The sequence below is a fragment of the Suncus etruscus genome, chromosome 4, assembly GCF_024139225.1.
Source record: "Suncus etruscus isolate mSunEtr1 chromosome 4, mSunEtr1.pri.cur, whole genome shotgun sequence".
NCBI lineage: Eukaryota > Metazoa > Chordata > Mammalia > Eulipotyphla > Soricidae > Suncus > Suncus etruscus.
The window spans coordinates 132,056,126-132,068,302 of NC_064851.1; the positions used below are offsets into that span (position 1 = coordinate 132,056,126).

Below are 12,177 nucleotides of genomic sequence, written 5' to 3' on the forward strand. Positions count from 1 at the left end.
TTTTCTCTTCCACTGTCTCCAGTTTCCCACTTTGATTTAAAAAGTACTTGTTAAAGGAGCTAGTGATGTGTCTCAGTATGATGAGGCTAATCTCAGTAATGAGGCCCTGGGTTTGATTCTCAGCAAAAACTACATTTTAAGCATAAGTGCCATTGGGAATCAAACTGGGGGAAGCTGCAAGCACTTAAACCCTCTCTATCACTCTCATGCATAAAAATAAATTTTAAATTGCTCTTAAAATGTGGTTTTGCAATGATTTTTACATTATTACATGTGCCTTGCTTATGTTATTCTTCCCTTTTATATTAATAAATCATAGTTACATACCTGAACTTAATTATTTTTCCACCATATTTATTAAAGTATTAGAATTTACAATATTGCTAATTATTCTTTTCATGCAGACATACTTTCTATACCATATCTATTACTGACCCCCCCAAAATAAATATTTCTTCCTCACAAACTTTATCATTTCCCTTATACATTTACTTTCTGATTATAATTTTCTTTCATTCCATTTTACAACCAGTTCCACTTTTACACAGAATTTCTTTTCTCCTTTGCAAAAATAGCTCTATTCCTTATGCCTTTTTTTTGCTTTATTCTATTATATAGCTCTAAAATTTTAAATTGCCAAAAATCACTGGCAGCAATTATTACTTAAAAGAATTTTAAAATTTGGTTTAATCTTTTGCATCTAAAGAAAGTTTTTCTGCCCTGGAATCTCTATGGTAATATTCCTGTGCTGCAATTGTATAAGCACCTCTAGCTTACCAGCAAAAATATTAATATTGGGAAGTCAATTAACTTTCCCTCTTGAGATAAAATGAGCTAACTTTGATTAATAACCTTTATGAAAAATATACCCAATTTTATAACTTTTGATGCATAATTTTTTTCAGGCCACTGCTAGTAGTGTTCAGGGGTTATTCTTGCCTCTCCACTTGGGTCACTCCTGGGTGTACTTAGGGAACCATTTGTAGTGCTGTGATTTGAATTTGGGTTGGCCACATGCAAGGCAACCTACTGTATTATTGGCCCTAGAAAATTTAATGTTTCAAACCGAACCATAAAATATTTAGCACTTTTTATTTACTAAAATTAAGATAATTTTTTTTAGTTTTTGGTCACACTTGGCAGTGCTCAGAACTTACTCCTAGCTCTGTCGAGAATCACTCCTGATGGTGCTTAGGAAACCAATGGCTCCAGGTATTGATGCCAGGTCTGCTGCATCAAGGAAGTGACTTATTCACTCTCTACGCTTGGGTAAGATAATCCAAAAGTTTTTATCCAGAGATAAAAGATAAGTGGAGGCCAGAACAAACAGATATTCTGATAAAGAAAAATTCATTAGTTTCAAAAATTTCAGATACCTCTACTATATTAGAAAATAGGTCAACTACTAATATTTGTGCAAACACAAGAACTAGGTTGATTAAATTTTGAAATACTTTTCTGCCTCTGCTTCTAAAATCTCTCCTTACGTTTCTGGAGCCACATCTAAATACAAGACCCTCTGATTTCTAAAAGAACTTGGGTTGTGTTTCATAAGCCTGCCTGTGATAAATTAGGCAAGTTCAGCTCATAAATTGTGGAAAAGAACAAGAAAAATAATCCAGTTTCATAATTTTTTTCATAAAGTTCAAATTTGACATACTAGGCAATGGCAGATGAGAAATTTATCATCTTATTCCAATTTTATCTTTTAAATCTGTCTTTATACTTTAAATTATTGTTTTTGAACTCGAATCCCCAGGGACCCCTCTCTGCTGGACTTCACAGCTTTTTGTCTTTTAGGACATCATTATTATAAAACAGAAAAGACAAGGATTAGATGCTAAATACACAAGAGAACCATGAAAAAAAAAATCCCTCCAAACTTAGATTCAGACAGGCCAAATAATCACAGCCTATTACATAACACAAATAAACCATGACACATGGATAATATTAAAATTAAGGTTTCTAAAAGAATTCTGAACAGTTCTTTTTTGTTTTTTTTTTTTTTTTTTGGTTTTTGGGCCACACCCGGTAACGCTCATGGGTTACTCCTGGCTATGTGCTCAGAAGTTGCTCCTGGCTTGGGGGACCATATGGGACACCGGGGGATCGAACCACAGTCCGTCCAAGGATAGTGCAGGCAAGACAGGCACCTTACCTTTAGCGCCACCGCCCGGCCCCTGAACAGTTCTTTTTAATAATAATATTTTTTATTTAAACAACTTGGTTACAAACATGATTGAGGTTGTGTTTCAGTCATATAAGAGGACACTCCCCCATCACCAGTGCTACATTCCCACCACCAATGTTCCAAATATCCTTCTCCCCACTTTGCCCCCACCTGTACTCTAGACAGGCTTTCTATTTCCCTCATACATTCTCTTTGTTAGGATAGTTCGCAATGTAGTTATTTCTCTAACTAAACTCATCACTCTTTGTGGTGAGGTTCATGAAGTGGGCTGTAATTTCCAGCCCTCCTCTCTTTTTTTTTAATAATATAATTTTTATTTTGATCATAGTGGCTAACATATTGTTGACAATAATATTTTAGGTACATGTTAACTTAATATCAGGGGGATTCCCATCACCGAATTGTTCTCCCTACACCTCCTTTCCCATCCTACCTCCCATATCTTCCTCCCTCACCCCCAGAGCTGCAAGAATAAGTGGTCTCCTTTGTGCCTAACTTGCTACTTAGTGGTCTTACACTTGTTTGGTCTTGGTAGCTCCCTTATTTCCTCCTGTAACTGGGAGGCGGGACTAGATAGATCAAGTTACACGGTTTTGTTTGAAGAAGAGAAAAGTAATAAACTAGGGTAAAAATCAAATATGCTGAAAATGGGCAGAGTCCTTCTCGAGGCTCTCATCATCTGTTTGAGAGACAAAGGGGGAAAAGGTGAATCACCCCAACAGTACAAAAAGAAGTGTCAAATGAAGTATCCAGTGAGCACTCCAACAATAAAGGTAAGCACCACATAAAAGCCATGATCTTGAGATAAAAACGTGGCAGAGCACATAAAGAAAGGAAAGAAAGGAAGAAAATAAATATATAAATATAAATGGAGAAAACAACTTCAATAACCACACCAAAAACAAAGGAATTGACAAAAACTAGATAGATAAATTAAAAAAGGAGAAAAATTGTTTTGTGCTATTTTTTCCCTCCTGCACAGGCACAGTAAATATTGGGGTCATTCGAAAAGGAATTCCCTTGGCCTAAGAGATACAGGGTTTCTCCACCCTTGGATTATATTGTCATGGGATTAACTATAAACTTTGTATAGGTTCATTTACTCTCCCCTTGGTGCTTTCGTGCTGTTTGGAAGACTTCTGCTCCGTCCTGGGTGATAAGGTCAGACCTCTGTATCTAAAGATCTTGGTATCTACACAAGTCAAGGGGTGGAACTTATGATGAAGTCTTTCTTTGTGGTTCTAGAAGTTCTGCTCCCTCAGTGTCATTTTAATCCTTCTTCTGTGGTTGGTGGTCTTGGTCTTTGCGTTGATCCTAGGATGTTTCCAGAAGACCCATTCCATTGCAATTGTCTCAGACCTTTGGAACTGGAGATCATGGTTGTTGTGCAGGCCATAGCTCAAACTCTAGACTAGGGCTTTTTTATTGGTCCCAGGATACATACATTTCCGCCATGGTTCTATCAGCCAGTCTGTAGATCGCAATCTTGACTTTTGAACAGACAAAAGGGTGACAAGTCTTCTGATTTTGTCTTATTGTTACCAGCCTCCTCTCTTTTGTCTCTGAAAATTATTGCAAGCATGTCTTTCATTTTTCTTAAAGCCCATAGATGAGTGAGACCATTCTGCATCACTCTCTCTCTGACTTATTTCACTCAGCATAATAGATTCCATATACATCCATGTATAGGAAAATTTTATGACTTTATCTCTCCTGACGGCTGCATAATATTCCATTGTGTATATATACCACAGTTTCTTTAGTCATTCGTCTGTTGAAGGGCATCTTGGTTGTTTCCAGAGTCTTGCTATGGTAAATAGTGCTGCAATAAATATAAGTGTAAGGAAGGAATTTTTGTATTGTATTTTTGTGTTCCTAGGGTATATTCCTAGGAGTGGTATAGCTGGATCATATGGGAGCTCAATTTCCAGTTTTTGGAGGAATCTCCATATCGCTTTCCATAAAGGTTGAACTAGACGGCATTCCCACCAGCAGTGGATAAGAGTTCCTTTCTCTCTGCATCCCCACAAACACTGCTTGTTCTCATTCTTTATGATGTGTGCCAATCTCTGGGGTGTGAGGTGGTACCTCATACTTGTTTTGATTTGCATCTCCCTGATGATTAGTGATGTGGAGCATTTTTTCCTGTGCCTTTTGGCCATTTGTATTTCTTCTTTATCAAAATGTCTGTCCATTTCTTCTCCCCATTTTTTGATGGGATTAGATGTTTTTTCTTGTAAAGTTCCGTCAGTGCCTTGATGTTTTGGAGATTAGTCCCTTATTTGATGGGTATTGTGTAAGTAGTTCCACCCACTCAGTGGGCGGCTCTTATATCCTAGGCACTATTTCCTTCAAGGTGCGGAAGCTTCTCAGTTTAATATATTCCTATCTGTTAATCTCTGCTTTCACTTGTTTGGAGAGTGCAATTTCCTCCTTGAAGATGTCTTTAGTCTCGATGTCATGGAGTGTTTTACCTGCATGTTGTTCTATACACCTTATAATATCAGGTCTGATATCAAGGTCTTTAATCCATTTGGATTTTACCTTCATACGTGATGTTAGCTGAAGTGGCTAGCCAGTTGTTCTAACACCACTTGTTGAAGAGGCTTTCTATGCTCCATTTAGGACTTCTTGCTCCTTTATCAAAAATTAGGTGATTGTATGTCTGGGGAACATTCTCTGAGAACTCAAGCCTATTCCACTGAACTGAGGGTCTATCTTTATTCCAATACCATGCTGTTTTGATAACTATTGCCTTGTAATAAAGTTTAAAGTTGGGGAAAGTAATGCCTCCAATATTCTTTTTCCCAATGATTGCTTTAGCTATTCGAGGGTGTTTATTGTTCCAAATGAATTTCAAAAGTGCTTGATCCACTTCTTTGAAGAATGTCATGGGTATCTTTAAAGGGGTTGCATTAAATCTGTACAATGCTTTGGGGATTATTGCCATTTTGATGATGGTAATCCTGCCAATCCATGAACATGGTATGTGTTTCCATTTCCATGTGTCCTCTCTTATTTCTTGGAGCAGAGTTTTATAGTTTTCTTTGTATAGGTCCTTCACATCTTTAGTCAAGTAGACTCCAAGATATTTGAGTTTCTGTGGCAAAATGTGAATGGGGTTGTTTTCTTTTTCTTTTTCTTTTTTTTTTTTTTTTTTTTGTTTTGTTTTTGGGCCACACCCGGCGGTGCTCAGGGGTTACTCCTGGCTGTCTGCTCAGAAATAGCTCCTGGCAGGCACAGGGGACCATTTGGGACACTGGGATTCGAACCAACCACCTTAGGTCCTGGATAGGCTGCTTGCAAGGCAAACGCCACTGTACTATCTCTTCGGGCCCAGGGCTTGTTTTCTTACCGTCCATTTCTTCCCTATTATTATTGGTGTATAGAAAGGCCATTGATTTTTGTGTGTTAATTTTGTAGCCTGCCAGCTTGCTGTATGAGTTTATTGTTTCTAAAAGCTTTTTGGTAGAGTCTTAGGGTTTTCTAAGTAGAGTATCATGTCATGCGAACAGTGAGAGCTTGACTTCTTCCTTTCCTATCTGGATTCCCTTGATATATTTTTCTTGCCTAATCGCTATAGCAAGTACTTCCAGTGCAATGTTGAATAGGAGTGGTGAGGGAGGACAGCCTTGCCTTGTGCCAGAATTAAGAGAGAAGGCTTTTAGTTTTTCTCCATTGAAGATAATATTTGCCATTGGCTTGTGGTAGATGTCTTAACTATATTGAGAAAGGTTTCTTTCATTCCCATCTTGCTGAGAGTTTTGTTCAAGAATGGGTGTTGGACCTTATCAAATGCTTTCTCTGCGTCTATTGATATAATCATGTGATTTTTATTTTTCTTGTTGGTGTTGTATATTATGTTGATAGATTTACTAATGTTAAACCATCCTTGCATTTCTGGGATGAAACCTATTTGATCATAATAGATGATCTTCTTGATGAGGCATTGAATCCTATTTGCCAGGATTTTGTTGAGGATCTTTGCATCTGTGTTCATCAGGGATATTGGTCTGTAATTTTCTTTTCTGTTAGCATCTCTGTCTCTTTAGGTATCAAGGTGATGCTGGCTTCATAAAAGCTATTTGAAGTTGTTCCCATTTTTTTGATTTTTTTGAGAGAGTCTTGCCAGGATTGGTTGTAGTTCTTCTTGAAAGGTTTGAAAAAATTCATTAGTGAATCCATCTAGGCCTGGGCTTTTGTTTTTGGGCAGACATTTGATTACCTTTTTAATTTCATCAATAGTGATGGGGTTAAAATGCGGGTGTCCTGTAAGCCCCCCGAAGGGGCCCGGCTAGCGGAGAGTGGACAAGAGGCTCACGTACAACCACATCTTTATTTAGCAAAGCTCAGATCACACAGCCACACCTTGAAAAAATCTAAGAGAGGTTAGTAATAATAAGGCCCAAGACAGGATTCCGTTCAAAGGCGTTTAATGGGGTTCAGCACCTTCTAATATAGAGAAGGTACAGGGGGGCAGGCAAAAGGCAGTGTCAATCACTCTTTTTAGTGCACAGACTATCTCATTATTCCAAATAAGGTATAAACACAGGACAGGTAGGTTGGAACAAGGAACATAACATCATTCCCCAAATATGGAAAGTGGGCAGGGGGCAGTCATGCTAGATCCTGGGTAGTCTGTTTGGCCACATTCCTAAACTCTTAACAGATTTATGGTGGGGCAAAGTTCTTTTGTAAAAACCCGATGCTGCACAAAAGGTACCTTGTTAACTCAAGAATGTGGACTAGGGAAATCTAACTTCATTCCAGGCTGTGTTTCTCTTTCCCCTGGGCTAAGAAATTATGTATTACTTGTTTCCTGCTGGCCCAGGGGTTTTGTAGCAAACAGCACGTAGGACTGGAAAATGGCAGAGAGGTTTTTGCAAAAGTGGCCACTGTCATGTCACGGTAGCCAACATCTCCCCCTTTCTTCTCTAATAGAAGAAGGGAAGCCGTGAGTGGGTGGAGTAGCCATGTCTTAGGCTACAGGGTTTGACCAGGTCGGACATGGCAGTAAGCCGCGAATTAAAAGTGGCTATAGGCATAGTGGGTGAGCTCTGAGTTCCGAATTGTTTGCCATAGCCATTTGGAGCCATATCCTAACTGGGACCCTGCTAATCCCGTTGTAGGCATCTCCACAGCCGAGAGCACAAGGGCCGGAGCGAGCTCCGTTTGTTAGCAATGCGCTCTATCTCCTGGAAACTTAATGGCTGGAAGCGCGGCTTGGTAACGATAGCCAAGTTTTCACAGGAGTCACGTCAAGAAAGCTGCTGGCAGTGAACTTGAACAGAGGTTTTTGCAGCCTCGTCTGCCTGGCTCTTAACAAAGGCAGTGAGTTAGCGGAAAGCCCATGGGCCAAAGGAAAGAAGCAGCATAAGGCTAATAAGAGGACCCAAAATAGTGGATAGTAATGTATGAAGCCAAGGGGAAGAGAAAAACCAGCTCTGGTACTAACCTTGTTCTTGGTCAAAACATTTTTGGAACTCCTTCATTCCGTTACCAATACGCTGAATACTGTCTCTAACTAACCCAGTCTTGTCTTTAAATACATAACATTGTTCCTTAAGGGCTACACAGATTCCACCTTCCTTCAAAAAAAAAGAAACCAAATTAAACCACGGCGGTTTTGCTGCACTATCTTTGCTAGGGATTCAACAGTGTGCTCTAAGTAGTGTAAACTTATTTTAAGTTTGTAAACATTTCTAACAACTGTTATACTTAAGGCATTAACAGATTTTAGAGTATGAACCAATGAATAAAGTACTGTGCCCACACCAGTAACACCCAGGCCTATGAATAAGGCTAGGGTGAGAGCAGTGACTGGTTTGACATTTAATTTAGGCATTAAAACAACCAAAACACAATAGTCCTTGGACTGAAGAAACAAATGTGAAACAATGTGGGGAGATAAACCAGTAGAACAGGCAAAAAACGTTAAATTGGGGGCAATTATGAACTGAAAGGAGGAATTAACGACAAGAATTTGATTACAATTTTCAATAAGGGGAATAGGGGGAAGCATATTGGGTACCAAAAGGCAAAGTTCAAGTCCCACCACTAGTTTTAAAGTTATGCCATGTTGTTGAGACTTCATACCGCATCGCAGAAGGTTGTATTGTTTGTGAAATGAGGCAGTTAAAAGGGGAAGGGAAGGAACCAGAGGTGTTGTCATCGTCTTGCAAGGGAGAGTCAGGTGGAGCAGACAAATTGCGAGGGAGTTTGTTAGTGGCAGTGGTGGGCATCCAGGGAAGCCAGGCAGAGTCAAATTCAGCATTGTCAAAGGTGGAGTTAGTCAGAAACAGGTCTGCAGGAATGGCAGGCTAACAGGAGAGGTGACAGGCTTTTTTGAAGTGGATGAAGACAGGACTACGGGAGGCTGCAGGAGGTTTATAAGAAAACAGCTTGGCAGGAGGCAAAATGGTTATTTTTGAATGCCACGGGAATGCCTCCTGACTTCTGTCAGACTTTAGCATTCAAAAAATTTTGTAATTAACAATCGCCAATTTTTCAAAAACTTTTAAACAACCTAAATGATTTTTTTAAAACTTCTTAGTTATTATTTTAAAGCTGATGCTATTCTTTAGCTACAAATTCATATTCTATAGGCCTTAACTTACACATAGCAGGAAAGCTGGGTGATTGCAAAGTCCAGAAATTCTCCAGGGAAAAGTTATACCCGATGGCCATTGAGAAATCTGGGGTTTACCATCCCCTACACTTTCTGCCATGCTGTCAGAAGGACAAAGCTAGCTTAACACATAATTCTCAGCAGGATGTTACAGTTTGTTAGATGACCAGACTGAGCCAGGTTAAAAAAAATTAATTGAAAATTTCAAAAATGGATAAGGCTTTAAAAATTGTATTTATCATGAAATGCAAAAATAACAAATAAACAGACAGTACAAAACAACACAAAACACAACATTGTGGCCACTTTCACTCATCACAACACAAACATGAACAGACAAAAGGATTGAATTAAAACTTGCATTAGAAAAATTGACAAGCGCTTTTGAAATATTTAGCCGGCATATTTGTAAAAAAATTTTTTTTAACGTAGCTGGAGTGGAACTGCTGAAAATAAATTTTAAGGTTTAGATTTAACACAAAACATTTTTAAAACAGTTCTAATTTGAAGTTTAAAGCATGAAGTAAAATGTTAGCAGTTAAAAAATTTGTTAGGTAAAATGGTTAATGAGCACTGTAGAAGGAGTCTCCACTTTGAAGTATGATATTTGCTGTAAATGAACAGGTTTTTTATAAATTGGTTTCACAGTAGAATAGTAAGACAGCTGTAATAATGTGTTAAAATTTTTATGATCAAACACAAGAGCATGAACTATGATTATTAAAGGTATAAAAAACAAACAACTGTTTTTACTTCGAAGACTTTAAGTGAATAATTTGTAAAAAATATTATATACCAAATTAACAAAATGTTTAGACATTATAAAATATACTTAAAGACATGTGATGCATTTCCACACCTAGAGCTTAAGACCAAAATATATTTTATATTTGATCATAGACTTCTATTTTCATCTGTTCCCATTCTTTGACTAATTTTTTCATTGTCTGTTCATTTGCCTTAAGTTTTTTTTCCAATCTCTCCTGCTGTATGGAATTGTTATGTATCTCATCTTCCACAGCATCAAGTCTATTCTCAGCTTCTGATACCCTGTCCCAGAGCTTATCCATTTTGTCATTCACTTCGTTTACTGATTTTTTTCAGGCCTGTTAGTTGACATGTTATTTCAGTTTGGAGTTTTGTGATTTCTGTCTTCATATTTTCTTGATTCTTATTAGTGTTCTGTTCCACTCTATCCATATTTCTTTGACGTCTTTGAGCATCTTCCATATTGCTACTCTAAAGTCCTTATCTGAGAGGTTGATTAGTTGGTTGGTCATTAACTGGTCATCAGAATTGTCATCTTCATTCTCTATGTCTGATGCTGGCCTGCGTTGTTTCCCCATTGTCACACTTGTATTGTGGGTTTTTCTACGTGTTGTGGTGGTATTCATTGGTTATATGATGCAGGCAGCACACTTCTCTGGCTCCGCCCTTTCTGGATGGGCCAACTTGCCTCCAAGGTAGGGGAGTCCTCCGTGGATGAAGCCTCACACAGGATCAAATCTTAGGCCCGAGCACACAGCAGAGAAGACAGTCTGGAGAGAAATTCTTGCTTCTGTGATCCAACACAGTTCTTAGTGTGGTTTTTTTTCTTCTTGTGATGGTGTTCTTTTTTTAGAAAGAGCGCACGGCTGCGTAGCGAAGTGGAGCTAAGTGCCTTCTGGAGCCTCTTTTCAGCCCACTCTCAAGAGGTTCACGCAACAGGATAGTAGAGAGACACACACAGGCAGCACTCACAGTTTTTCACAGTCGGGCCCCACTGGACAGGCGTAGTTTTCACTTGCTTGCTGGGCAGCTTCAGAATGCTGTATTTTTGGGGTTCGCTTCCCAGGACTCTGAGGAGAGCTTCAAGAATTCAGAAAAGACAGGACAGGGCTCCCTTCAGGTCCTCTGTTTCCTCAGAAGAAGCACAGCCGGGTGGAGACTCTGCAGGTAGAGCAATCAGCACTCTGCCTGGAAACCCCCACATGCAGCCATTTCTTACTCACTTGCTGGGTAGCTTCAGTTTTTTGGGGGTTCGCTTCCCAGGGCTCTGAGGTGAGCTTCCAGAGTTCAGGAAAGACAGAGAAGAGTAGGACAGGGCTCCCTTCAGGTCCTCAGTTTCCTCAGAAGAAGCACAGCCGGGTGGAGACTCTGCAGGTAGAGCAATCAGCACTCTGCCTGGAAACCCCCACATGCAGCCATTTTCTTACTCACTCACTGGCTAGCTGGCTAGCTTCCGAAAGTAGTTTTTTTGGAGTTCGCTTCCCAGGGCTCTGAGGAGAGCTTCCAGAGTTCAGGAAAGACAGAGAAGAGTAGGACAGGGCTCCCTTCAGGTCCTCAGTTTCCTCAGAAGAAGCACAGCCGGGTGGAGACTCTGCAGGTAGAGCAATCAGCACTCTGCCTGGAAACCCCCACATCCAGCCATTTCTTACTCACTCAATACTAGATTTCTTTATTTTAACACAAATATACAGATTTGTATAATGTGCTGATTTTCTGAATACACTTAAAAGAATAGTTTTTTTGTTTTTATTTTTTTTTTGTTCAAAGCAGAGGTAAAGAACAACAATTGCTGTAGCACAAAATTAAAACCAAGGGTACTATAAGGCACACTTAGGTGTTCATTGTGCATTAAATTAACTATATTGTTTAAAAAGGCTAACCACATTATTTTTCACATAATTTTTTAAGTACCTTAAAAATTAAAATAAATTTTCTAATAGAAATATAAAAGACTCAAATTTTAATAATTGTGTGTCCGTTTAAATTTTAAAACACCAAAAGGTTTTTCTTTTACTGATAATTTGTTATTACAAGTAACAGAATTATGACCTTGCTCTAAAATTTCTGAGAGGCATGAACAAAGGGGGTTTATTGCACTTATCTTTCTGTTGCTTTTTTATTCCTGGAATCTTTTAACCTTTACAGACCTGAATTTAGAAAGTTTTCTAATTTTCAACGTTTTAATAATTACTTTACAACACCCAATGCACAAAACTTAATTACACAAATGCTGTTTGAAAAGGCACACGTATGCCGCATAATTTAATTTACAAACTTCACAATTATTTGTGGCATCTTATGAGACACAACAAAATTTTGAAAATAATTGTAGCACTATTTTTCTGTATTTAAGCAAAATTTTACCAACTTTAAGAAAGAAGTGAAATTTTTTCTTCAAAATTTTTGTTTGCACTTTGACTACACAGAAACTTACTGTGTTAAAAACAGGTATAGAGTATGCCACATATACACTACCTCTGCATAGATTAAAGGGCTTATTATGACATTTTTGAACACTTTTAAAACCTTCTGATTTTACCAACTGTGGTCTTTATCTTAGAAAAATATTTTAACTCAGGCATCCCAA

General features: G+C 38.5%; 1 protein-coding gene and 1 pseudogene across 2 annotated transcripts in view; one reads left to right on the top strand and one right to left on the bottom strand.

The window, feature by feature from the left end:
- Window positions 1–12,177, top strand: part of MICU3 (mitochondrial calcium uptake family member 3) — a 132,551-nt gene that overhangs the window by 15,267 nt on the left and 105,107 nt on the right. The window lies entirely within an intron of this gene.
- LOC126007752 (uncharacterized) lies at window positions 11,289–11,439 on the bottom strand (annotated as a pseudogene).